This window comes from Lissotriton helveticus, chromosome 2_1, assembly GCF_964261635.1.
Source record: "Lissotriton helveticus chromosome 2_1, aLisHel1.1, whole genome shotgun sequence".
NCBI classification, from domain to species: domain Eukaryota; kingdom Metazoa; phylum Chordata; class Amphibia; order Caudata; family Salamandridae; genus Lissotriton; species Lissotriton helveticus.
Genome location: NC_136059.1, coordinates 65,790,232 through 65,814,291, shown reverse-complemented (window position 1 = coordinate 65,814,291; position 24,060 = coordinate 65,790,232). Strand labels below are relative to the sequence as shown.

The 24,060-nt window shown below is 47.3% G+C and overlaps 1 protein-coding gene across 1 annotated transcript in view; it reads right to left on the bottom strand.

The window, feature by feature from the left end:
* Positions 1-24,060, bottom strand: part of LOC144820064 (vomeronasal type-2 receptor 26-like) — a 157,911-nt gene that overhangs the window by 20,367 nt on the left and 113,484 nt on the right. The window lies entirely within an intron of this gene.

Sequence of the window (24,060 nt, the reverse complement as noted above, 5' to 3'; positions counted from 1 at the left end):
CCAGACAGAAATAAAAAATAGAAAGGCACGCCAAATCAAGAGGGACGAGGCGGACTACAAAAATGGGAGGGTATATACCTTTGACCGCAAATACGATTCACTGATTCCCAGACCTAAGAATAGTTCCCAACCTGTCAGACCTGACACCTCCAACTCCGCCCACTCCAGTACCACTTCTCTGAGTTCTACCGGACTCAGTGACATTGAAAACGAGATTCTTGCCAATGCACAACCGAGTAACTCAAACTTTTTTTTAGAAGTGGAGCGAGTGAGGAAGGGCAACAGAACCCAACCTCCAAAGGCCGCAGTAGACCCAAACCCCATAGGGGCAAACGCGGCAACAAGCGAAGAATATCGCAGGAAGCTAAGATCGGGGACACAGAGGAACTAGCTACAACTGCTGATGGTGTCCAAGTCATTAATCTCTCCTCAATCTCATTGACACCAGACATGATTTCCTTATTAAACAAAGGCCTTAATTTCAATCCATATGCCACAGGTGACTTGTGTCAAACCAAAATTGATCTTTTTAAGTTTACACGAAATCTGAAACTAAAGAAACACTTTGTGGGAGCACAACAGGTACGAAGACAACCTACCCTTGTTCCAAATGTATTTGATGATGTACCGCTAACTATTAAAGATGTACAAGCAACACACCTGCTTCTTTCTCTAACTGACAGGGAAGACAGTCCATTGGAAATGGAACAGTTATTGGAAGAACTCGATGTAGAGACAGACTATAGCATAACGAGTGGTCTTAAGAGCAAATCCAGGTGGATACCCACTTTATCAGGGGGCAACAACATTGATAACTTTCATAAACGTGTCTTGGATGACCTAGACAGAACAAATACCAGAAACTTAAACACAAAATTTAAATATAAGGACAACTTAACCAAAGGTGAACGATCGGCACTTTCAACTCTTAGTAAGAACCCTAGTATTATCATTAGGGAGGCTGACAAGGGGGGTAATGTGGTGGTCATGGATCTTGTTGACTACAATAACGAGATCCTTGGCCAGTTGAATGATTTTCTTTGCTATGAGTCACTCAACTACAACCCTACAGGTCCTCTTACCAAGCTGATAAATGAGCAACTACTACAATGGAAACAATCAGGCCTTTTAGATGACAATGAATATTTGTATCTTAAGGTTCTCAAACCCACACATCCATGGCTCTACACTTTGCCCAAAATACACAAGGACAAACCATTCCCACCTGGCAGACCAATTGTGTCAGGGATTGGGGGTCCCACTGAAAGGATCGCTGAGTACGTAGATCTCTTTCTGGGACCGCTAGTGAGAAACCTTCCTTCATATATTCAGGACTCAAAGCACATATTGAACATCATGGCAGATATTGACTGGCAGAAGGACACTATACTAGTCACCATGGACGTAGTGTCTTTATACACCAGCATCAACTTAGACTTAGGAATTGCAGCCATTACCAAGGTTCTTTCTAATAGACCGGCTTCACTATGGGCACACACCAATATGTTGATTCAAATGATGAAGATCATCTTGGAGAACAACTTCTTCATGTTTGATCGAAAATGGTACAGGCAAAAGAAAGGAGTAGCTATGGGCTCCAAATTCTCACCCTCTTTTGCAAATCTCTTTATGGGAGCATTAGAGGCTGATCTCATTTGGGGCCCCAAAGGGAGACAATACACTGACTCCATAGTCTTCTGGGGCCGATACATAGATGACTGTTTTCTCCTTTGGTCCGGGACTGAGGAACTTCTTCATTCCTTTCTTGAACACCTCAACACCAACACTTGGGAAATAAGTTTCACAATGCATCATAGCTTAACCAATATCGAGTTTTTAGATCTGGAGTTTTATGTCAAGGACAATCATCTGCACTCGAAACTTTTTAGAAAACCTACAGCATGTAATTCTGTACTACATGCTTCCAGCTTTCATCCCGAGCATCAAATACGATCAATCCCGTATGGGGAATTTCTCAGGGCCAAACGAAACTGTAGTGAAGCCTGTGAACTGGACAACTGTATCACTAGCATGAATAACAGATTTCTTAACAGAGGTTACTCTAAAACTACCCTCAGAAAAGCTGAGACAAAAACAAAGGCCATCACAAGACCTGATTGTCTCAAAGCACGTACTGAGGTGAAAACCTCTGACCAACACGTCAGATTTATAACTGAATTTAATGCATTGAACCAACATACCAGGAAGAGTCTTAACAGACATTGGAAACTTCTATTAGAGGACGCCACACTGAAGGAATTTTTATCTGACAGACCCTCCATCACTTACAGGAAAGGTTTCACCTTGAGGAATAAACTGAGTCCCACCGTTCCCCGTAACACCACAGCACAAAACTGGCTATCTACACGTGGCCTTGGCTTCTACAGATGTGGATTCTGTACTATGTGCAGATGGGGCAAACACGGTACAATAAACTTTGCTAGTCATGATGGAATGGTCTACCAGATAAAACACAACATCACTTGCCTCAGTAAGTTCGTAGTGTATATCATTGAATGTAAATGTGGCAAAATATATGTAGGGAGCACCATTAGGGCCCTAAAAGAGAGGATAGCTGAACATATGAGAGCTATACAAAGGAAGGACGCTAGATACCCAGTAGCCCTTCATATCGCAGAGTGTCAACCCAATGAGGACGACATCACAGTACGTGTTTTCGGAATCGATTTAATTCCCCTCAACATTAGAGGGGGCAACCGGGAACTGATGCTCAGGCGCAGGGAGGCGACATGGATCATGCGCTTACGGAGCGTAGAACATGGGCTTAACTACGATTCTGAGCTTCAATATTTCCTGGGGGACTAGATTCTCACCGGGGGGATCCTTAGTGCAAACTGCTTACAGTCTTGGTGAAAACATCCTTTTTCCCACTCCTTAATTCTGAACTCCAAAAGCTTAACAATTGAAGATAATAATGAGATTTTTTCTCTCTCTAGGAGTGATATGTTTTCCACCACTGTATTTTAATGTATTAAGACAACTTTGTTTTGTATTTGTATTGTTCATTAATACATAGGGCTATATGTCTTTTTGTCACAAAGTCTTTTGACTTGCTGACCATCGGTTTTAGACTTGCTGACCATCTGTCATATATTTTTTCAGATTTACATGTTGAAACAATTTGTATAGACACACTTGTATACATTCAAATGTACGAAGGTATGACGTGTCCTCTTCATTTTGTCACCTTGAACACGAGTCTATACACTCTTTCCTAAACATGCACCTTATGTATGAATGATCCGGCCACATTTGGGGTGATTCTGCATGCTCTACGCCATACCTTTTCTTTCATACGTTTTTTCACTAAACTTAAACAGCTAACAATGGACTCATGGAACCGACACACATCACTAGTGTCGTTCTAATAACTTTATTCCGAAACAAGGAATAAAGCTATGTATAATTGCTGGTAATAGCAATTATCTTGTTAACTAACTGCTTTTTCTGGTAATATCGGGACCTTTGGTCTAACTGAAACACGCGAGTGTTTTCTCACTAATCGCCGTAAATTTAACTTTGGACAAAAACATAGATGCCCTTCTCTCACCATGCAATTCACCTTTTAACAATGGCGCTGGTATCTGCCTCGCCGTTAAGACGTTTTCTATGTCGTTTCTCTACCATTTAATCCCTCCTCTCCCGGGGTCACGTGTTCGTACACGAGAGACGACCGCCGGGAACAAACAGAGGAGGGATTACACGAAGCGGGTAAGAGCGATTTTTCTGCTTCACTACTTGACGCTAACCCGTTTTTTGCTCAGTACTTTATGAGCACACTTGCTCCCAACATAGGGTCCGGATGGACTACTACCCTTACGATGTCTTGTCTTTATTTGACAGCGCATCGCCTCAGAGGAGACAGACTCGTTTCCTCAAGCCGGCACTCTTTAAGAATCCCCTCCCGGCTTACCGCCTGATGACACAACAGGATACAGGTAAAACGAACCCATCCCTAATAAATCCCTCCCCCACCTATTTTTATCCGTAAATTATTTTTTGTATAGAACGGCTAGGCTGGCACTGTACAATATATCCACAGTCAGAAATAGTTGTTTTAAAAAATTCTTTAGCGCTATATAATGGTGACACAAGATGTCCATATCTTTCCCTTTTTCCCACATATAGCGCTTTTACAGTCTGTACAAGACTACCTACGGGATTGGACAACTCCATTCTCTTACCGCAATTAATCACCCTATCAACCAGTTTCGTTTATATATGAACACACCAAATACCAATTGGTAAGGAACAGTATCTTGTGCTGGCCTAAACTCTATCCAAGCAGACACCCCATTATTTCCTTTAGAAGCCTCCTCATGAAATTTTTTGCTTTTCTTTCTTTTTTCTCACCATATAGCCTATAACTGAGCTTTTAAAGACCCAGACTTACTCCAACCACACTGTGGATTGGGAGTATAAGGTAATAAATATTATCCCTAGACCATCAGACTTTGCATGAACTTGTGCTTTCTGGACCTTTAGTCAGTATATGCACTTTGTCACTATCACGCTATGAGGTCACACAACACCTCCTCACTTATGTCTTAGTAATAATAGAAGCAGTGCATCTCACGTTTTTACTCACCATCACGACGGACACCCTCATAATTTTAGGACCACTGTGTACGAGAGACTCATGACCACACCAAGGTCTTTAAGTTTTATCTCTCACTTACTCGTACACATTAGCACCATAGACCGAGCACTTGACTGAATATGCAAGTACTGTCACCGATTTTCACCTATCATGTGCGACACAAACGCACGTCAAACTGCATGTTGGCTACACTTTTGTCACCATATGCAGTATCTAATCTGTGCATACCTAGACTAAAATTTGCCTACATTGTTTTGTATTATCAGCCCTGAAGAGTCGTGTTTGACTCACCCGTACACGACGAAACACGTGTCGGCGTTTGTTATCATTCTTAAGTCTGGAGAAAAGTCAACGTCTTGCTGTAATAAGAAACTTCACACCAAAGAACCTGCATCTGCGTTTCCTTTTACTGTTGGTCATTGTACCCTGTCTTGTTATACACACCTGTAGTTGCGAGAGCTTATTTGTTGTACAATTGTTCGACCATTTGTCCCTTACCTCAATCAGGAGATCTGCCCTATGATTAATCAGTTTTTTATTAATCAGGGAAATGGTCTTCTCAGGCAGGTGACCATCCAGAATTTTGTCCTCGAGATGAGACGCCTCGGGGAGGTCCGCCTGCGCCGGCAGTACCGCCATCAACGCATGCTTAACCTGTGCATAACGAAAGTACTCAATTTTCCCTAAACTATATTCCGTTTGCATTTCCTCAAACGTCTTAATCCTCCCCTTAACCAATACCGCACCAATAGTAGAGATCCTGATCAGATCCCACTTGTCAAAGCCCTTTGTATTCCAAAGCTTGCCCAACTTTTCGGAGTCAAAAAGTGGGGTAGCCTGCGTCAAACAGTCCCTCCATCCCAAAGAGCTAGTAGCATCATGCCAAATCCGTACCACATGCCTACTTGGTCCTGTCAAACCACTACCAGCCGACCTAGCGTACAGTGCATGGCTATAGGAGCCCCCAGGGAGAAGCCATCTATCCATTGCATATCTGGGATCAGTAGGGGAACCATAAGTACAAAGGTTAATGGCGGCTAGCTGTGTGGCCCAATAGTATCTCCTGACATCAGGGAGTGGAATTCTGCCGTCATACCATGGAAGCGTCAGTTTACCTAACGCTATCTGGGGTCTACCATCCCACAACAAACTATGTTGTAATCCCTCAACTTCTCGTCGGTAACTCGCTGGCACAACGTCTAATGTATTTTGTAAGGCATAAAGAAATCGGGGCAAAGACATAATTTTAAAGAGAGTTGCCCTCCCAAGCAGGGAAAGAGGAAGTCCTTTCCAACCGGCCACATCGCTACGCAGTCGGACCAAGGAGCAGATTCCTAGCGTATCAGATCGCGGGGTCCAAGGAAATAAATATCCCCAAATACTTAAACCCATCCATAATTATTTGGATCGGGCAGTTGCGCGGGAGAAGAGGGGTGTCCCCACTAAGAATGAATAATAGCGTTTTACTCAAATTTATAGAGAGCCCCGAGTTCCTTCTGAAGGAGGACAACACGTCGCAAACCGCATCAAGGGATCTCCCAGGGAGCCCAAATAAAGCAATATATCGTCTGCATACAACGAGAACCTATCCTCCCATTGTGGCGAACACCGGAGACCCCAAACCGAGGGTTCCCAGCGGATCCAGGCGGCCAACGGTTCCATAGCCAGTGAGAATAGAAGGGAAGAAAGGGGGCAACCCTGCCGGGTGCCCCATCCAAGACCAAATGGCAACAAGACCCGGTTATTCACGATTACTTGGGCGAGGGGTTCAGTATATAACAATCGGACCCAGCGGATGAATTCAGAGCCAAAGCCAAATTTAGCAAGGACAGCCCACAGGTAAGGCCACTCTATCATATCAAAGGCCATTGTTGCATCGAGCGATGCTATTACCGTGGGTTCCATCAGGGTGTGAGCCCTGGCGAGCACCCCGTGCAACCAACGCAGATTGAGGGCTGTATTCCAATGGGGGATAAAACCCGATTGATCGGGTGTATCAATCCACTGATTACCTTAATCAGTCTAATAGATAGGATCTTAGCAAGGATCTTGGGTTCCGCATTTAATAATGAAATAGGCCTATAGGAAGCACAACAGGATTTTGGTTTACCCTCCTTATGAATAACCCCAATAGAAGCTACCCTATGATCATAAGGCAGCACCCCCCCTCCCGGGCCTCAATGAACATGCGCCGCAGGTAGGGAGTGACCCTATCGGGTCAAAGTTTGTAGAGCTCGATTGGGATCCCATTCGGTCCCAATGCCTTACCGGAGTTTAGAGAGCGTATCGCCTGAGCTACATTATCCACCGTGAGGTCACCATCCATAAAGTCCCGGTCCTCCCTAGACATACACGGGAGCTGCAAGTCACGCAACATCAACCGGGAGTCCTCCTCCGGGAGGTCCGAGCCCGACGTGTACACCGTGTGAAAATACTGAGCAAAACTATCCACTGGGGAACAGTGAGATGGCGCCCATCCTCTGTCACAAGCTCTGGGACAACCCGATCCGCCCTATCCTTTTGGTCCAGCCAAGCAATAAGCTTCCCAGTGTCGCAGGGATTCAGTTCTCCTACAGAACTGTGCATAGAGACTTGAAACCTCAGTGAATTAGGGTGTACCAAAACTCACCTTAGTACCCAAAACCCCCTACCAGAATAGCTACAGTGTCTCATTGGTTATTGCAAACTCCCAATGTTTAGACAAACCAGAACATGGACTTAGTACACCTCAGGTAACGTGGAACACATGAACACTCTTTCGTTATACAATCATTTCAACCCAGAACAAGGAGTAAATGAGGACGCGTGCACATTTGAAATGTTTATTTTCTAATGCAGTGTTCTCAAACGCAGTATCTTAGCTAATACAAGCAAACATGTTATAACAAAAAAAGTAAGCAGCATAGTTACTAGTCCATAAAATACAAAAGTTGAATACATGTTAAAATGCTAAAATGAATAGGGTTAAACAACACCTAATTCTCACCCTCCCTAGCTAGTGTATTATATTATATCTAAGAAGGTCTCTTTGGGTTTTAGCAGGGCGGGCCCATACCTCAGATACTAGTGGTAAGGGATCACATCATCTTCCACCAGCTCTCTGCATGCGAAGCACCATCAAGTGTGTGTGTATGCTGTGTGCAAAGCAATATAAAACGCGCCTAAAGCCAGAATTTGGCCGCAGATGCATGTATGTTGTGTCTAGGAGGGTGCGAAGATCAGACCTCACAACAACCACTGTGTTGATATATCCTTGAAGGCTTCAGCACTCACTGTACAGACACAGCTCACTAAGCAAAGCTGATATCAGAGTAACAACATATTATTCTCGTGTGAATCAAAACACTCTACTAGGCTCAAAGCTAAAGCAACAGTTATGTGTCGTGTGCAGAAGCAGCAGAAAGGTAAAATGGCGTTTAAACACCTAATAAGCTCATGCTAACTTAACACAGCATATAGGCAAAGCATATCTATATGACACCAGCTTTATCACCGATGTCTTACAGCCGACCCTGCTGCTCTCTACTCAGAGCTTTAGCGCTGTACGTAACCAGCGTCCTGTATTCATGCTGAGACATGCTACTTAGCACGAGTCACCTCCCGTTCCAGCTCCTCCTCCAAGCCCACAATCTCAGCCTCCACCTCAACAATTTCCTTATTCTCTTCTTTCTTAGCCCCTGCTATTAGCGAGAGAGCCTGACCCCGAAACACAGTTTTGAAAGCCTCCCAAGCGTAACCGATGAGGGCACTGACCCCTCGCTTTCAAGGAAATAGTGATCTAATGCCTTAATCATGTCTCCTCTAATTTGGGATTACGTAAATGCCAAGGATTTATGGGGGCCACTTTACCCTCAGTGCGAAAGGCCACACCAAAACGGAACCAAAGCGGGGAGTGTTCGGATATCTCCCTAGCGAGGTGCATAGCTTCCAACACGTAAGGTGCGTAAACAGCCGAGACAAGACAGTAATCCAACCTTGACATGCTACCATGAGCACCAGAATGAAAGGTGTACTGCTTCTGATCTGGATGGAGCAGTCTCCAGCCATCAACCAGCCCCATGGTTTCGAGGAATCGGGTAACCAGCTATGAGTGCGTCCCACATCCCTCGGGGGAAACCTATCAAGAGCTCCAGCGACAACCGCGTTGAAATCCCCCCCCAAAACTAACAGTTCACTCGGCACAACAGTGACAACACCTGCCCCTCTCATCGACCCGTCACACCCCCATATCTGCCCCTATCATCCTCAAAAACAGAGTCGATCACCAATGGGAGCGCTTTACGAGTCAGAATACCTACTCCCCTAGAGCCAGTAGTAAAACCGGCATGCGCCACCAACCTGTAACCCATTCTATGCATCGCTTTACATGTATTACCCACCAAGTGGGTTTTCTGCAGCAAAACCACACCAGGAGCATACCATTTAAGATATTGAAGAACCACAATACGCTTAATTTTATCACCCAACCCATTGACATTCCAGCTCAATACCTTTAGTTCCCTATCCCCCATCATCAAAAACACAGATGGAGCGATCACCCCCCAACCACTGAGCACTTTCCAATTCAATGCCTTGAAAAAAACACAACAAACAATACAGAAAAAATCCCCAAATACCCCCCCCACCCTGCCCCCCTGTTCACGGTGTTCCTCCACCCACAACTCACAGTGTGCCTGTCGCCCCATAATCCAACTACTGGACTATCGAAAAGTAACTCTGAGGAGGAGCACAACCCCCGATTCCCCGCCCAAACCCCAACAATACCATCAGACCTATCTAGGCAATTTCAACAGTCGACTGGATTTTACACCTGCCCCAACACGATCCCACCCCCAACCCAGGCCGACTCCACCTTCTTCAATAATAGTTCTTATTATTGCTCTTGAGCGCCTTCGTCTTCATCACCGCTCCTTCGCCGCCGCTCGTCCCGAGGGAAGACAGTTTCCAACCAGTCCTTGGCGACCTCAGGATTGTCAAAGAAGAACGCCTTACCCATGTGCTCGACTCTTAACTTGGCAGGATACATCATGGCATTCTTCAACCCTTTGTCTCGAAGTTTCCATTTGACCCCCATGAAAGTCTGCCTTTGCCTTTGTACCGCCTGCGTAAGGTCCGGGTAAAAGCTGAGGACAGAGTTTTCATACTTCAGAGGACCCCCCCCAGTCCTGGAGGCCTGCTGGATAGCGTCTCTGTCCCTGAAGTTAAGCACCCTCGCAATCATTGGCTGGGGTGACGCACCAGGGCGCGGCCTCCCTCCCGGTACTCTGTGCGCTCTTTCCACCGTAGAAAAATTCCCAAGGCCTCGGGGTTTCAAATGATTAAGAATGATGTCCTCAACAAACAGATCCGCGGCCTGTCCCTCAGCCTTTTCAGGCACACCAATAATACGTACATTGTTTCTTCGGGCCCTCCCTTCATATTCGTCCAACTTGCGGCCGCCGACGTCACTGGCGGTTTTGAGGTCACAAACTGCTTGTTGCAGCAAGGCCACATCATCAGCGAGACTAGACGTTTTAATGTCTAGGGACTTCGCCTTTTCACTGGTCTTGGTAAGGTCCGCACGGATTAAGTTGACCTCAGTCGTAACCGCGTCCAGTTTATGATCTAAGGATTCCATCTTCTTACCAAGAGAGGATTGCACCCCATTGATCGCATCCATCACTTCCTGCAGCGTGGGCTCCGTTGTAGTGGCTGACGCCTCCGCACTCCCATCGTGTGACTTCCCGGGCCCAGTCGCCGACCCCCTAGGCTGCGTGTAACGGTCAAGCTTGTTGGCCTGGGTATACCTGGTTCCCCTGGCTGCCTTAGATTGCTGCCTTTCCGCCTCAGGTTGCGTCGCCATGATGCTGACCATTGAAAGTGGTCCAAACCGCAGGAGTGTTACCACTGCGGAGCACTAGTCCCAGGAAAAAGCCCCACGGGACCCACCGTATTCAAAACTGTTCGGGCCCACGCTGCAAGTCATCCGCTGTCCGAACCCACATCCCAGGACGACAGCGATCCCACGAGGGCCCACCAAGCTCACAACACTCCTGAAGCAGTGTACCTGGTTCTGAGCTCGGTCTGATGCGTGGCAGTCATAAATTAGACCAGGCCCCCGCCGGCTCCAGCCCGACTTACGCAGGAGCCGGTACCGACCAGACAGGCAACAGGAGAGGGGCCCAAGAAAGTGCATGACGCCACCGGCAGCCGTCCAAGTGGGGGTCGGGCACCTAGCCGTCCAAGTGTGCTAGGTGCCCGACCCCCGCACCCCACCGGGGCTCACCGCCGCGGCCAGTGCAGGATAAGTGGGCACCCAGTCCAGCAACAGCGTCAAGCAAAGTCCATCAAAGAGGGGGGGGCCCAAACAGCGCGTCCAGCTGGTGCATGCGGGGCCGCAGCGGCTCCAAAACTCACAGGGGCACCAAAGGTCGACACAGGCCCAGCCAAGCAGCAGCCAGGAACAACCCAGTAGAAGCAGGCGCCGACGCGCCAAAGCCTTTTCACTGGTCTTGGTAAGGTCCGCACGGATTAAGTTGACCTCAGTCGTAACTGCGTCCAGTTTATGATCTAAGGATTCCATCTTCTTACCAAGAGAGGATTGCACCCCATTGATCGCATCCATCACTTCCTGCAGCGTGGGCTCCGTTGTAGTGGCTGACGCCTCCGCACTCCCATCGTGTGACTTCCCGGGCCCAGTCGCCGACCCCCTAGGCTGCGTGTAACGAACAAGCTTGTTGGCCTGGGTATACCTGGATCCCCTGGCTGCCTTAGATTGCTGCCTTTCCGCCTCAGGTTGCGTCACCATGATGCTGACCATTGAAAGTGGTCCAAACCGCAGGAGTGTTACCACTGCGGAGCACTAGTCCCAGGAAAAAGCCCCACGGGACCCACCGTATTCAAAACTGTTCGGGCCCACGCTGCAAGTCATCCGCTGTCCGAACCCACGTCCCAGGACGACAGCGATCCCACGAGGGCCCACCAAGCTCACAGCACTCCTGAAGCAGTGTACCTGGTTCTGAGCTCGGTCTGATGTGTGGCAGTCCTAAATTAGACCAGGCCCCCGCCGGCTCCAGCCCGACTTACGCAGGAGCCGGTACCGACCAGACAGGCAACAGGAGAGGGGCCCAAGAAAGTGCATGACGCCACCGGCAGCCGTCCAAGTGGGGGTCGGGCACCTAGCCGTCCAAGTGTGCTAGGTGCCCGACCCCCGCACCCCACCGGGGCTCACCGCCGCGGCCAGTGCAGGATAAGTGGGCACCCAGTCCAGCAACAGCGTCAAGCAAAGTCCATCAAAGAGGGGGGGGCCCAAACAGCGCGTCCAGCCGGTGCATGCGGGGCCGCAGCGGCTCCAAAACTCACAGGGGCACCAAAGGTCGACACAGGCCCAGCCAAGCAGCAGCCAGGAACAACCCAGTAGAAGCAGGCGCCGACGCGCCAAAGCATACAATATCAAAGGCCTCGGAGGGGGTCCAGTCATCTATGCCAGCAGTCCGGGTGATGGTCCCGACGGGGCAGCTCCCATTCAATTTGGGCCCCTTTACTCGCCTTCCACCGTCCCTGCGCCCGAATCCCGACCCCTGTAAGGGGGGGGGGGCACAAGGAGGCAACAATCCCTGGGGGCACAGTGAGCACATCCGCGCATTTCACGGGGCTGAGCTGGGAACCTCGCGTGCCGGCCCCGATGTTGATCCACTGCCACCGGGGCTCAGCAGCTACCTGAGACCCGCGGCTTCTGAACTCGTAGGCCGCAATCTTCAGAGGCCCCGCGATTCAGAACACCGCGTCCGATCAGGACATAAATTAGAGAGCCCGGCACCGGGTGTCAGCCGTCATCGAATCCCACAGCCTGGGATCAGGATTTGTAACAGGATAGTCTCCGGGGCGGCGGGGGTCTCGGGAGCCCCAGACTCACGCGGCCATCATGGACGCGATCGTAGCTCCTCTTCCCAGCGGTGGCCACATTTAAAGAGGGAGAAGTACTCTCCAAGCATGTTCATCTTCTGGCCTGAATACACAACCCTAAAACAACATAATCTGTTTTCAATAGGCATTTGCACAGAACATTTCATAGTTAAAAATCAGCATAAACGTCACAGGTGCTTTGTCCCTAGAGTAAGCCGAAGTCTACATGTAAGCAACATATGAAATCACTGACTATGAATGATATATTACAAAGATTGAGCACCGGTTATATGTACCTTAGGGGCAAGAGACCATCTGTTGTGTATGTAGGACAAAACAAGATATTGCAATATATTGAGAACCAAAGAGTTTCAGGAGTAATTATTCTCTAGCACAGATGGCTCACACAAGCACTCAACCAGTTGAACAGATAACATGAGTATTTGTTTGAGAGGCACGTCTCATGGAAAACACTCTACTGATTTTTAATACACTTGTTTTTGTTATTTCCTTATAAACATTGCCAGTTCTATTCACTCACCAGAGGAGTTTGAAAACTCTCCCTCTGCACATGGCACACAGTCAAAGCAGCAGATGGGACTTCCTTCTATGGGAGCCTTCCAGTACCCAGGGGAGCAGCTCTCACTACAGACAGAAGAGGGAATCTGTGAAGAAAAGGGATGATGAGGAAAGATCAGTTTTAAGGACGGAGAAGAGTAAATGGCCGGCACTATTTATAAGAAACACATATGTTCATTGCACCTGGAGCAAACACAAGGACGGAGCAAATAAACTTTTCAGACACTCACCCCCAGTCACAGATCTGGGTTGAATCGATCATTGTTCTTTAGCTCACATTGCCACCCTAGTTCAGACACAGCTATATGCAAATCAGCCTTGACCATGTGCCTCATTGGAACAGTCCGGCCTGAACTGCCAAGCCATGTCTTCCCTGGACTGGAAACAAGCATCCTGGGACTGGTTCGGGCTAACAGCCCTCATAAGCCAGGCTAGCTTGAATCCAGAGGCAAAGTGAGCAAGGGGCCTAGTTCTGGGCATACCCTGCCAACTTAGGGCGAACAAAGCAAACACAAGAAAAAGATGGACGGAGCACTGAAACTTTTCAGACACTCACCCCCAGTCACAGATCTGGGTTGAATCAATCATCGTTCTTTAGATTGCTTTACCAACCCAGTTCAGACACAGCTATATGCAAATGAGGCTTGACCTTGTGCTTCATGGGAAAAGTCCAGCCCGAACGGCCAAGCCATGTCTTCCCTGGACAGGAGCCAAGCATTCTTTCGACCGGTTTCGGGCTAGCAGCCATCATCAGCCTTGCTAGCTGAAATCTTTTGGCAAAGTCAACAAGGGACCCAGGTCTGGGCATACCCTGCCAACTTAGGGCAAACAAAGCAAAAACAAGGAGATGATGGACGAAGCACTGAAACTTTCTAGACACTCACCCCAAGTCACAAATCTGGGTTGAATCCATTATCGTTCTTTAGCTTGCTTCGCCTACCCAGTTCAGACACAGCTATATGCAAATGAGTCTTGACCTTGTGCCTCATGGGAAAAGTGCAGCCCGAACTGCAGAGCCAAGTCTTCCCTGGACCGTAAAGAAGCATCCTGGGACTGGTTTCGGGCTAACAGCCCTCATAAGCCAGGCTGGCTTAAATCCAGTGGCAAAGTGAGCAAGGGACCCAGGTCAGGGCATACCCTGCCAACTTAGGGTGAACAAACGAAAGACAAGGAGAGGCGGGCCGGAGCACTGAAACTTTTCAGACACTCAACTCCAATCACAGATCTGGGTTGAATCTATCATCGTTCTTTAGCATGCTTCGCCAACCCAGTTCAGACCCAGCTATATGCAAATGAGTGTTGACTCAGTACCTCATGGGAACAGTCCAGCCCGAACTGCCGAGGCATGTCTTCCCAGGACAGGAAACAAGCATCCTAGGACTGGTTTCGAGCTAACAGCCCTATTCAGCCACACTATCTTGAATCCAGTGGCAAAGAGAGTGGGGGACCCAGGTTTGGGCATACCCTGCTAAATTAGGGTGAACAAAGCAAACACAAGGAGATGATGGACGGGGCACTGGAACTTTTCAGACACTCACCACTAGTCACAGATCTGGGTGGAATTTATCATTGTTCTTTAACTCACTTCACTACCCATCTATCTGCAAAGCAGTCTTGATGCTGTGCCTCATGCGAACAGTCCAGCCGGAACTGCCAAGCCATGTCTACCCTGGATTGGAAACAAGCATCCTGTGACCCGTTTCAGGCTAACAGCCCTCATCAGCCAGGCTAGCTTGAATCCAGTGACAAAGTGAGCAAGGGCCCATGTCTGGGCATACCCTGCCAACTTAGGGTTTACAAAGCAAACAAAAGAAGATGATGGACTGAGCACTGAACCTTTTCAGACACTCACCCCCAGTCACTGATCTGGGTTGAATCCACCATTCTTCTTTATCTCATTTCGCCACACCAGTTCAGACAGAGCTATATGAAAATCAGTCTTGACCCTATGCCTCATGGGAGCAGTCTAGCCCGCACTGCCAAGCAGTGTCTTCCTTAGACCGGAAACAAGCATTCTGAGACCAGTTTCAGGCTAAAAACCCTCATCAGCCAGGCTAGCCTAAATCCAGTGGCAAAGTGAACAAGGGAACAAAGTCTGTCCTTACCCTGCCAACTTAGGGTGAACAAAGCATACACAAGGAGATGATGGGAGGGGCACTGAAACTTTTCAGATGCTCACCGCTAGTCACAGATCTGGGTTGAATCCATCATCGTTCTTTAGCTCATTTCACCGCCCCAGTTCAGATACATATATGTGCAAATCATTCTTGATGCTGTGCCTCATGGGAACAGTCCAGCCAGAACTGCCGAGCCATGTCTTCCCTGGACTGGAACGAAGAATCCAGGGACCGGTTTCAGGCTAACAGCCATCATCAGCCAGGCTATCTTGAATCCAGTAGCAAAGTGAGCAAGGGACCCACGTCTGGGCATACCCTGTCAACGTAGGGTGAACAAAGCAAACACAAGGAGATGATGGACGGAGCACTGAAACTTTTCAGACACTCACCCCCAGCCACAGATCTGGGTTGAATCCATCATCGTTCTTTAGCTCGCCTTGCCACTCCAGTTCAGACACAGGTATATGCAAATTAGTGTTGACCATGTGCCTCATGGGAACAGTCTAGCCCGAACTGCCAAACCATGTCTTCCCAGGACCCTAAAGAAGCATCCTGAGAATGGTTCCGAGCTAACATCTCTTATCAGCCAGGATATATTGAATCCAGTGGAAAATTGAGCAAGGGACCCAGGTCTGGGCATACCCTGCCAAATTAGGCTGAACAAAGAAAACCCAAGGAGATGAGGGACAGGGCACATGAAATTTTCAGACACTCACCACTAGTCACATATCTGGTTGGAATCTATTGTCGTTCTTTAGCACACTACACCACCCCAGTCCAGACCTATCTATATGCAAATCAGTCTTGACGCTGTGCCTCATGGGAACAGTCCAGCCGGAACTGCCAAGCCATTTCTTCCCTGGACCGTAAACAAGCATCCTGGGACCAGTTTCGGGCTAACATCCCTCATCAGCAAGGCTATCTTGAATCCAGTGGCAAAGTGAGCAAGGGACCCAGGACTGGGCATACCCCGCCAACTTAGAGCAAACAAGGCAAACACAAGTAGATAATGGACAGAGAGCTGAAACTTTTCAGGCACTCACCCCAGTCACAGATCTGGGTTGAACCCATCATCGTTCTTTACCTCACTTCTCCACTCCAGTTCAGACACAGCCATATGCAAATTTGTATTGACCATGTGCCTCATGGGAACAGTCTAGCCCAAACTGCCAAGACATGCCTTCCCAGGACTGTAAACAAGCATCCTGGGACTGTGTTGGAGTTAACAGCCCTCATCAGCCAGGCTATCTTGAATCTAGTACCCTTCCAACTTAGGGTGAGAAAAGTAAACACAAGGAGATGATGGACGGGGCACTGGAAATTTTTAGACACTCACCCCTAGTCACAGATCTGTGTGGAATCTATCATCGTTCTTTAGCTCACTTCACCACCCCAGTTCAGACACATCTTTATGCAAATCAGTCTTGCCCTGTGCCTCAAGGGAACTGTCTAGCCCGCACTGCCAAGCCATGTTTTCCCTAGACTGGAAACAAGGATTCTGAGACCAGTTTCGGGCTTACAGCCCTCATCAGCCAGGCTAGCTTAAATCCAGTAGCAAAGTGAACAAGGGAACTGGGTCTGGCCATACCCTGCCAACTTAGGTGAACAATGAAAACACAAGGAGATGATGGATGGGGCACTGAAACTTTTCAATTACTCACCCCTTGTCACAGATCTGGGTTGAATCCATCATCGTTCTTTAGCTCACTTCTCCACCCCAGTTAAGACACATCTATTTGCAAATCAGCCTTGACACTGTGACTCAAGGGAACAGTCCAGCCCGAACTGACAAGCCATGTCTACCCTGGACTGTAAACAAGCATCCTGGAACCAGTTTCGTGCTAACAGCCCTCATCAGCAAGGCTATCTTGAATCCAGTGGTAAAATGAGCAAGGGACCGAGGTCTGGGCATACCCCGCCAACTTAGGGCAAACAAAGCAAACACATGGAGATAATGGGCAGAGAACTGAACATTTTCATGCACTCCCCCCAGTCACAGATCTGAATTGAATCCATCATCGTTCCTTAGCTCACTTCGCCACTCCAGTTCAGACTCAGCTATATGCAAATTAATGTTGACCATGTGCCTCATGGGAACAGTCTAGCCCCAAACTGCCAAACCATGTCTTCCCAGGACCGTAAAAAAGCATCCTGGGAATGGTTTCGACCTAACATCCCTTATCAGCCAGGCTATATTAAATCCAGTGGCTAATTGAGCAAGGGATCCACGTGTGGACATACCCTGCCAAATAAGGGTGAACAAAGCAAACACAAGGAGATGATAGACGGGGCACTGAAACCTTTCAGACACTCACCACTAGTCATAGATCTGGTTGGAATCTATCATCGTTCTTTAGCTCACTACACCACCCCAGTTCAGACCCTTCTATATGCAAATCAGTCTTGTCGCTGTGCCTCATGGGAACAGTCCAGCCGGAACTGCCAAGCCATTTCTTCCCTGGACCGTAAACAAGCATCCTGGGACCAGTTTCGGGCTAACAGCCCTCATCAGCGAAGCTATTTTGAGTGCAGTGGCAAAGTGAGCAAGGGACCCTGGACAGGGCATACCCTGCCAACTTAGAGCAAACAAAGGAAACACAAGTAGACAATGGACAGAGAACTGAAACTTTTCAGGCACTCACCCCAGTCACAGATCTGGGTTGAACCCATTATCGTTCTTTAGCTCACTTCTCCACTCCAGTTCAGACACAGCTATAAGCAAATTAGTGTTGACCATTTGCCTCATGGGAACACTCTAGCCCAAACTGCCAAGCCATATCTTCCCAAGTCTGTAACCAAGCATCCTGGGACTGGTTTGGCGTTAACAGCCCTCATCAGCCAGGCTATTTTGAATCTAGTGGCAAAGTGAGCAAGGGACCCAGGTCTGGGCATACCCTTCCAACTTAGGGTTTAAAAAACTAACACAAGGAGATGATGTACGGGGCAAGGGAAATTTTCAGACACTTACCCCTAGTCACAGATCTGGGTGGAATCTATCATTGTTCTTTAGCTCACTTCACCACCCCAGTACAAACACATTTTTATGCAAATCAGTCTTGCCCTGTGCCTCATGGGAACTGTCTAGCATGCACTGCCAAGCCATGTCTTCCCAAGACCGGAAACAAGGATTCTAAGACTGGTTTTTGGCTAACAGCCTTCATCAGCCAGGCTAGCTTAAATCTAGTGGCAAAGTGAACAAGGGAACCGGGCCTGGCCATACCCTGCCAACTTAGGTGAACAATGCAAACACAAAGAGATGATGGACGGGGCACTGAAGCTTTTCAGATACTCACCCCTAGTCACAGATCTGTGATGAATCATCATCGTTCTTTAGCTCACTTCAACACCCCAGTTAAAACACATGTATTTGCAAATCAGTCTTGCCACTGTGACTCATGGGCACATTCCAGCCCAAACTGCCAAGCCATGTCTTCCCAGGACTGTAAAACAAGCATCCTGGGACTGCTTTTGAGCTAACATCACTTAACAGCCAGGCTATCTTGAAACCAGTGGCAAAGTGAGCAAGGGACACAGGTCTGGGCATACCCTGCCATATTAGGGTGAACAAAACAAACACAAGGAGGTAATGGACGGGGCACTGGAACTTTTCAGACACTTACCACTAGTCACAGATCTGGTTGGAATCCATCATCGTTCTTAAGCTCACTTCACCACCCCTGTTCAGACCCATCTATATGCAAGTCATTCTTGACGCTGTGCCTCATGGGAACTGACAAGCCTGAACTGCCAAGCCATGTCTTCCCTGGACTGGAATCAAGCATCTTTTGACCGCTTTCGGTCTAACAGCCCACATCAGACAGGCCAGCTTGAATCCAGTAGCAAAGTGTGCAAGGAACTCACGTCTGGGCAAACTCTACCAACTTAGGGTGAACAAAGCAAACAAAAGGGGATGATGGCCGGAGCACTGAAACTTTTCAGACACTCACCCCCGTCACAGATCTGGGTGGAATCAATCATCGTTCTTTAGCTCATTTTGCCACCCCAGTTCGGACACAGCTATATGCAAATCAGTCTTGACCCTGTGCCTCACGGGAACAGTCAAACCCACACTGCCAAGCCGTGTCTTCCCTAGATGGGAAACAAGCATTCTGGGACCAGTTTCAGGCTAACAACCCTCATCAGCCATGCTAGCTTAAATCCAGTAGCAAAGTGAAGAAGGGAACCAGGTCTGGCCATACCCTGCCAACTTAGGGTTAACAAAGCAAACACAAGGGTATGATTAACAGGGCACTGAAACTTTTCAGATACTCACCCCTAGTCACAAATCTGTGTTGTATTCATCATTGTTATTTATCTCACTATACCACTCCAGTTCAGACACATCTATGTGAAAATCAGACTTGACGTTGTGCCTCATGGGAACAGTCCAGCCCGAACTGCCAAGCCATGTCTTCCCTGGACAGTAAACAAGCATCCTGGGATCAGTTTTGGAATAACAGCCTTCATCAGCCATGCGATCATGAAACCAGTGGCAAAGTAACCAAGGGACTCAGGTCTGGGTAAACCCTGCCAACTTAGGGCGAACAAAGCAAACCAAGGAAATAATGGACAGAGCACTGAAACTTTTCAGGTACTTACCCCAGTCACAGATCTGGTTTGAATCCATCATCGTTCTTTAGCTTGTTTTGCCACCACAGTTCAGACACAGCTATATGAAAATCAGTCTTGACCCTGTGCCTCATGGGAACAGTCTAGCCCGAACTGCAGGGGCATGTCTTCCAGGACCGGAAACAAGCATCCTAGGGCTGTTTTTAAGCTAACAGCCCTATTCAGCCACGCTATCTTGAATCCAGTGGCAAAGAGAGTGTGGGACCCAGGTCTGGGCATTCCCTGCTAAATTATGGTGAATAAAAAAAACGCAAGGAGATGATGGACGGGGCACTTGAACTTTTCAGACACTCACCACTGGTCACAGATCTGAGTGGAATCTATCATCATTCTTTAGCTAACTTCACTACCCCAGTTCAGACCCATCTATCTGCAAAGCAGTCTTGACTCTGTTCCTCATGCAAACAGTCCAGCCGGAACTGCCAAGCCATGTCTTCCCTGGATTGGAAACAAGCATCCTGTGACCGGTTTCGGCTAACAGCCCTCATCAGACAGGCTAGCTTGAATCCAGTAGCAAAGTGAGCAAGGGAACTACGTCTGGGCATACCCTGCCAACTTAGGGTTTACAAAGCCAACAAAATGAGATGATGGACTGAGCACTGAAACTTTTCAGACACTCACCCCCAGTCACAGATCTGGGTTGAATCCACCATCCTTCTTTAGTTCATTTTGCCACCACAGTTCAGACACAGCTATATGAAAATCAGTCTTGACCCTGTGCCTCATGGGAACAGTCTAGCCCGCACTGCCAAGCAGTCTCTTCCCTAGACCAGAAACAAGCATTCTGGGACCAGTTTCAGGCTAACAGCCCTCATCTGCCAGGCTAGCTTAAATACAGTGGCAAAGTGAACAAGAGAACAAAGTCTGGCATTACCCTGTCAACTCAGGGTGAACAAAGGAAACACAAGGAGATGATAGACGGGGCACTGAAACTTTTCAGATACTCACCCCTAGTCACAGATCTGGGTTGAATCCATCATCGTTCTTTAGCTCATTTCACCACCCCAGCTCAGACACATATATATGCAAATCAGTCTTGACACTGTGACTCATGGGAATAGTCCAACCCAAACTGCCAAGTCATGTCTTCCCTAGACCGTAAACAAGCATCCCGGGACCAGTTTTGGGCTAACAGCCCTCATCAGCAAGGCTATCTTGAATCCAGTGGCCAAGTGAGCAAGGGACCCAGGTCTGGGCATACCCTGCCAAATTTGGGTGAACAAAGCAAACAGAAGGAGATGATGGACAGGGCACTAGAACTTTTCAGACACTCACCACTTGTCACAGATCTGGGTTGAATCTATCATCGTTCTTTAGCTCACGACACCACTCAAGTTCAGACACACCTTTATGTAAATCAGTCTTGACGCTGTGCCTCATGGGAACAGTGCAGCACTAACTGTCAAAACTTGTCTTTCCTGGCCTGAAAACAAGTATCCTGGGACTAGTTTCAGGCTAACAGCCCCCATCAACCAGGCTAGCTTGAATCCTGCGGCAAAGTGAGCAAGGGACCCAGGTCTGGGCATACACGGCCAACTTAGGGTGAACAAAGCAAACACGAGGAAATGATGGATGGAGCACTGAAACCTTGCAGACATTCAAGACATTTAAGATCCTCTGGAGTTATGGCTTCTTAAAACAGTGCAGTAGACTCAGATTAAACCTGACAATGACAAATTTGACCCTGTGGAGAAGCTAATTCTCTAGTACACAGAGGCCTGGTGGTGGGGGACAATCAAACATTTAAAGTATGTCATATGTATAAAGGCAGCCATTCTAACATCAGTACATTGTGCTGTGACAATTTCTGTATTTCACTTAAAATCAGGTATCCAATGACAAGACTGCTATGTCTTTGTTCATGCTAAAACAGATGTAGGGCTAAGCTCTACTTCCGGAGCTCTCAAGTCTCATCAGGGATGATGTTGTCATGTGTTCTCATTGCTTAGCACAGGATAAATTCAAGGCTTATCTCCATTAGTGGTGCTTGGGGTACATCGATCAATCATCAGTATGCAAACCAGACAAAATACAAACATTCTCAGACAATAGATGGTGTACCTTGCATTTCAGATAAAAGACAAAGATTTCTCAAATACTATTTAAGGTTGAAATAATAATTATAAACATGCATTAACTAGTTATCACTTTAAGGCCAGAAATTAAAAGGAGGTTTTCTGTCTACAAATTTTAATTAGACTCCGTGACTGGTTTGACGAGAGTAAGATCCTATAATCTTTCCAAGCAAGGTTCCATACCACAGTGAGCACCATTGTTCAGGTCTTCTGCCTGAATCTTATAAGACCTATTCGGTGCTCTATAGAGACCATGAAGACTTGAGGGCTGGCTTTGACCTGTCCCCTAGGTTACAATTGGGGCCCACTGTGGCCTGAAAGGAGGTAGGGGCATATTAACAAGAAATTGCGATATTTATCTCAAAACGTGCCTCAGCACGTTTTTTTATCGCCGCTGTTTATGTTAGCGGAGAAAACATGCTATTAGCAACGTTTTTCTCCATTGTGCCAAATAATCCAGCGATAGCGGCGAAATGCGTTATTGCTGGAAGTCCAGCGATATTCACGCATTAACGCCAATGGGGACTTAACCTGACAATCCACCTCCCATTGGATAAACAGGTAAGTCATGTTTTTAGCAGGCGTTACATTCTAATGATAATCGCGCTTAGCGTGACTTTTTTTTATCGCTAAGCCTGCTTTGCTAATAGGCGATAGCTGTCTTAGCGACTGCTTTTAGTCGCTAACAGTTTGGGTACGCCCACTTTGCATGTCATTGGAGATAAATATCGCTGACATGCAAAGAAGGGCCCCAAACCAATCGTTTTCGCCTAAAAGCTGTCGCTAACTGCTGTTAGCGACAGCTTGCTAATAGGGCGATAAAAATATTGCCGCTTTAGCGGCAAAAAGTAGATCAGTTCTATTTGGGAGTAAGGGTTGACAATACGTCTAAATGGAAGGCCCGAACACTAAAATCAGAACTCATCCTGCTTCATGGTGCAACAAAAGTCATTAATCTCCATGAAGCCACTACATCGAAATCTATGACCCCAGTTTTTTAAATCTTTGGACAAAGGTGCGGTGCGCCGCTGTTTATGCTGCAGAATTATGGTGTGTGGAGACTCTTAGTGGGTTAGTTACTAAGAAAAACTGTGTTACAAAAACTTTGTTTAAAATTCAGAGAAATACCCCAACATAACATTTGTTTTTGATACAAGCCTTAAAAGAATTGGAGATCTAGCCAAGTTGAAACCACTACGCCTGTGCGTTAGCCTGTGGTCCATTACGGAACTGACCACATATGGCTTAGGGTTTGAGGGGGTAGTAAACCTCTATAATAGCATTACTATACCATGGCTCAGCCACATCAAAATGCAACTGAGCCTCTTAGATTTGGGTAAGCACTTGTCTGATCTATTGCAAATCAACACCAATTAAAAGTCAGTTGTTGAAGAGACATTTTGAACTCACACCATCCACTCCTATCACCTCATTGTAGAAACAAAATCAGGCTGACTGGTGTATATTTTTACTTAAAAATCACTCCCTCGTTTGAACCATATACTGATGATTTTGTACCGCCGCTAGCTTATACTTTGTTAATAAAATTTAGAGTTGGTGCCTTGCTAGTGAATACATTTACCCAAAAATGGGATTGAAATGGCAGAACTTCTCATTCTGTAATATCTGCATGGATGTAGAACATCTACTTTTTGTTTGTCCAGCATATGATAAAGCTAGAAGGTCCTGGTTAAGGTCAATGTGTATCACCTTGGGTACCGACACTACAGTGACGCTTACTGAATCCTAAGGTCTGAATGCATCAAGTCTCAGGTGCTATCTATAAGCTGTTATGCTTAGATGCACATCCATAGGAATATCGTTGTAGCATTCCAGCCCTCCCTTTGTTTATGCATCCTGCTGACCCATGCAACTATGACACTTTGGGGCATATTATCAAGGGGGTTTATCTCCGCTTTTTTGGCTTTAAAAGCCAAGAAAGCGGAGATAAAATTATCTCCCTATTACCTAGCTGTCGCTAACACCAGTTAGCGACAGCTAGTAGGAGATAGCGACCATCTTGGGCCCCACTTTGCATGTCAGTGATATTTATCACTAATGAAATGCAAAGTGGGCGTGCCAAGATGTTAGCGACTGGAAACAGTCGCTAACATCGCTATCTCCTATTACCAACTTTTGGAGATATTCGCGCTAA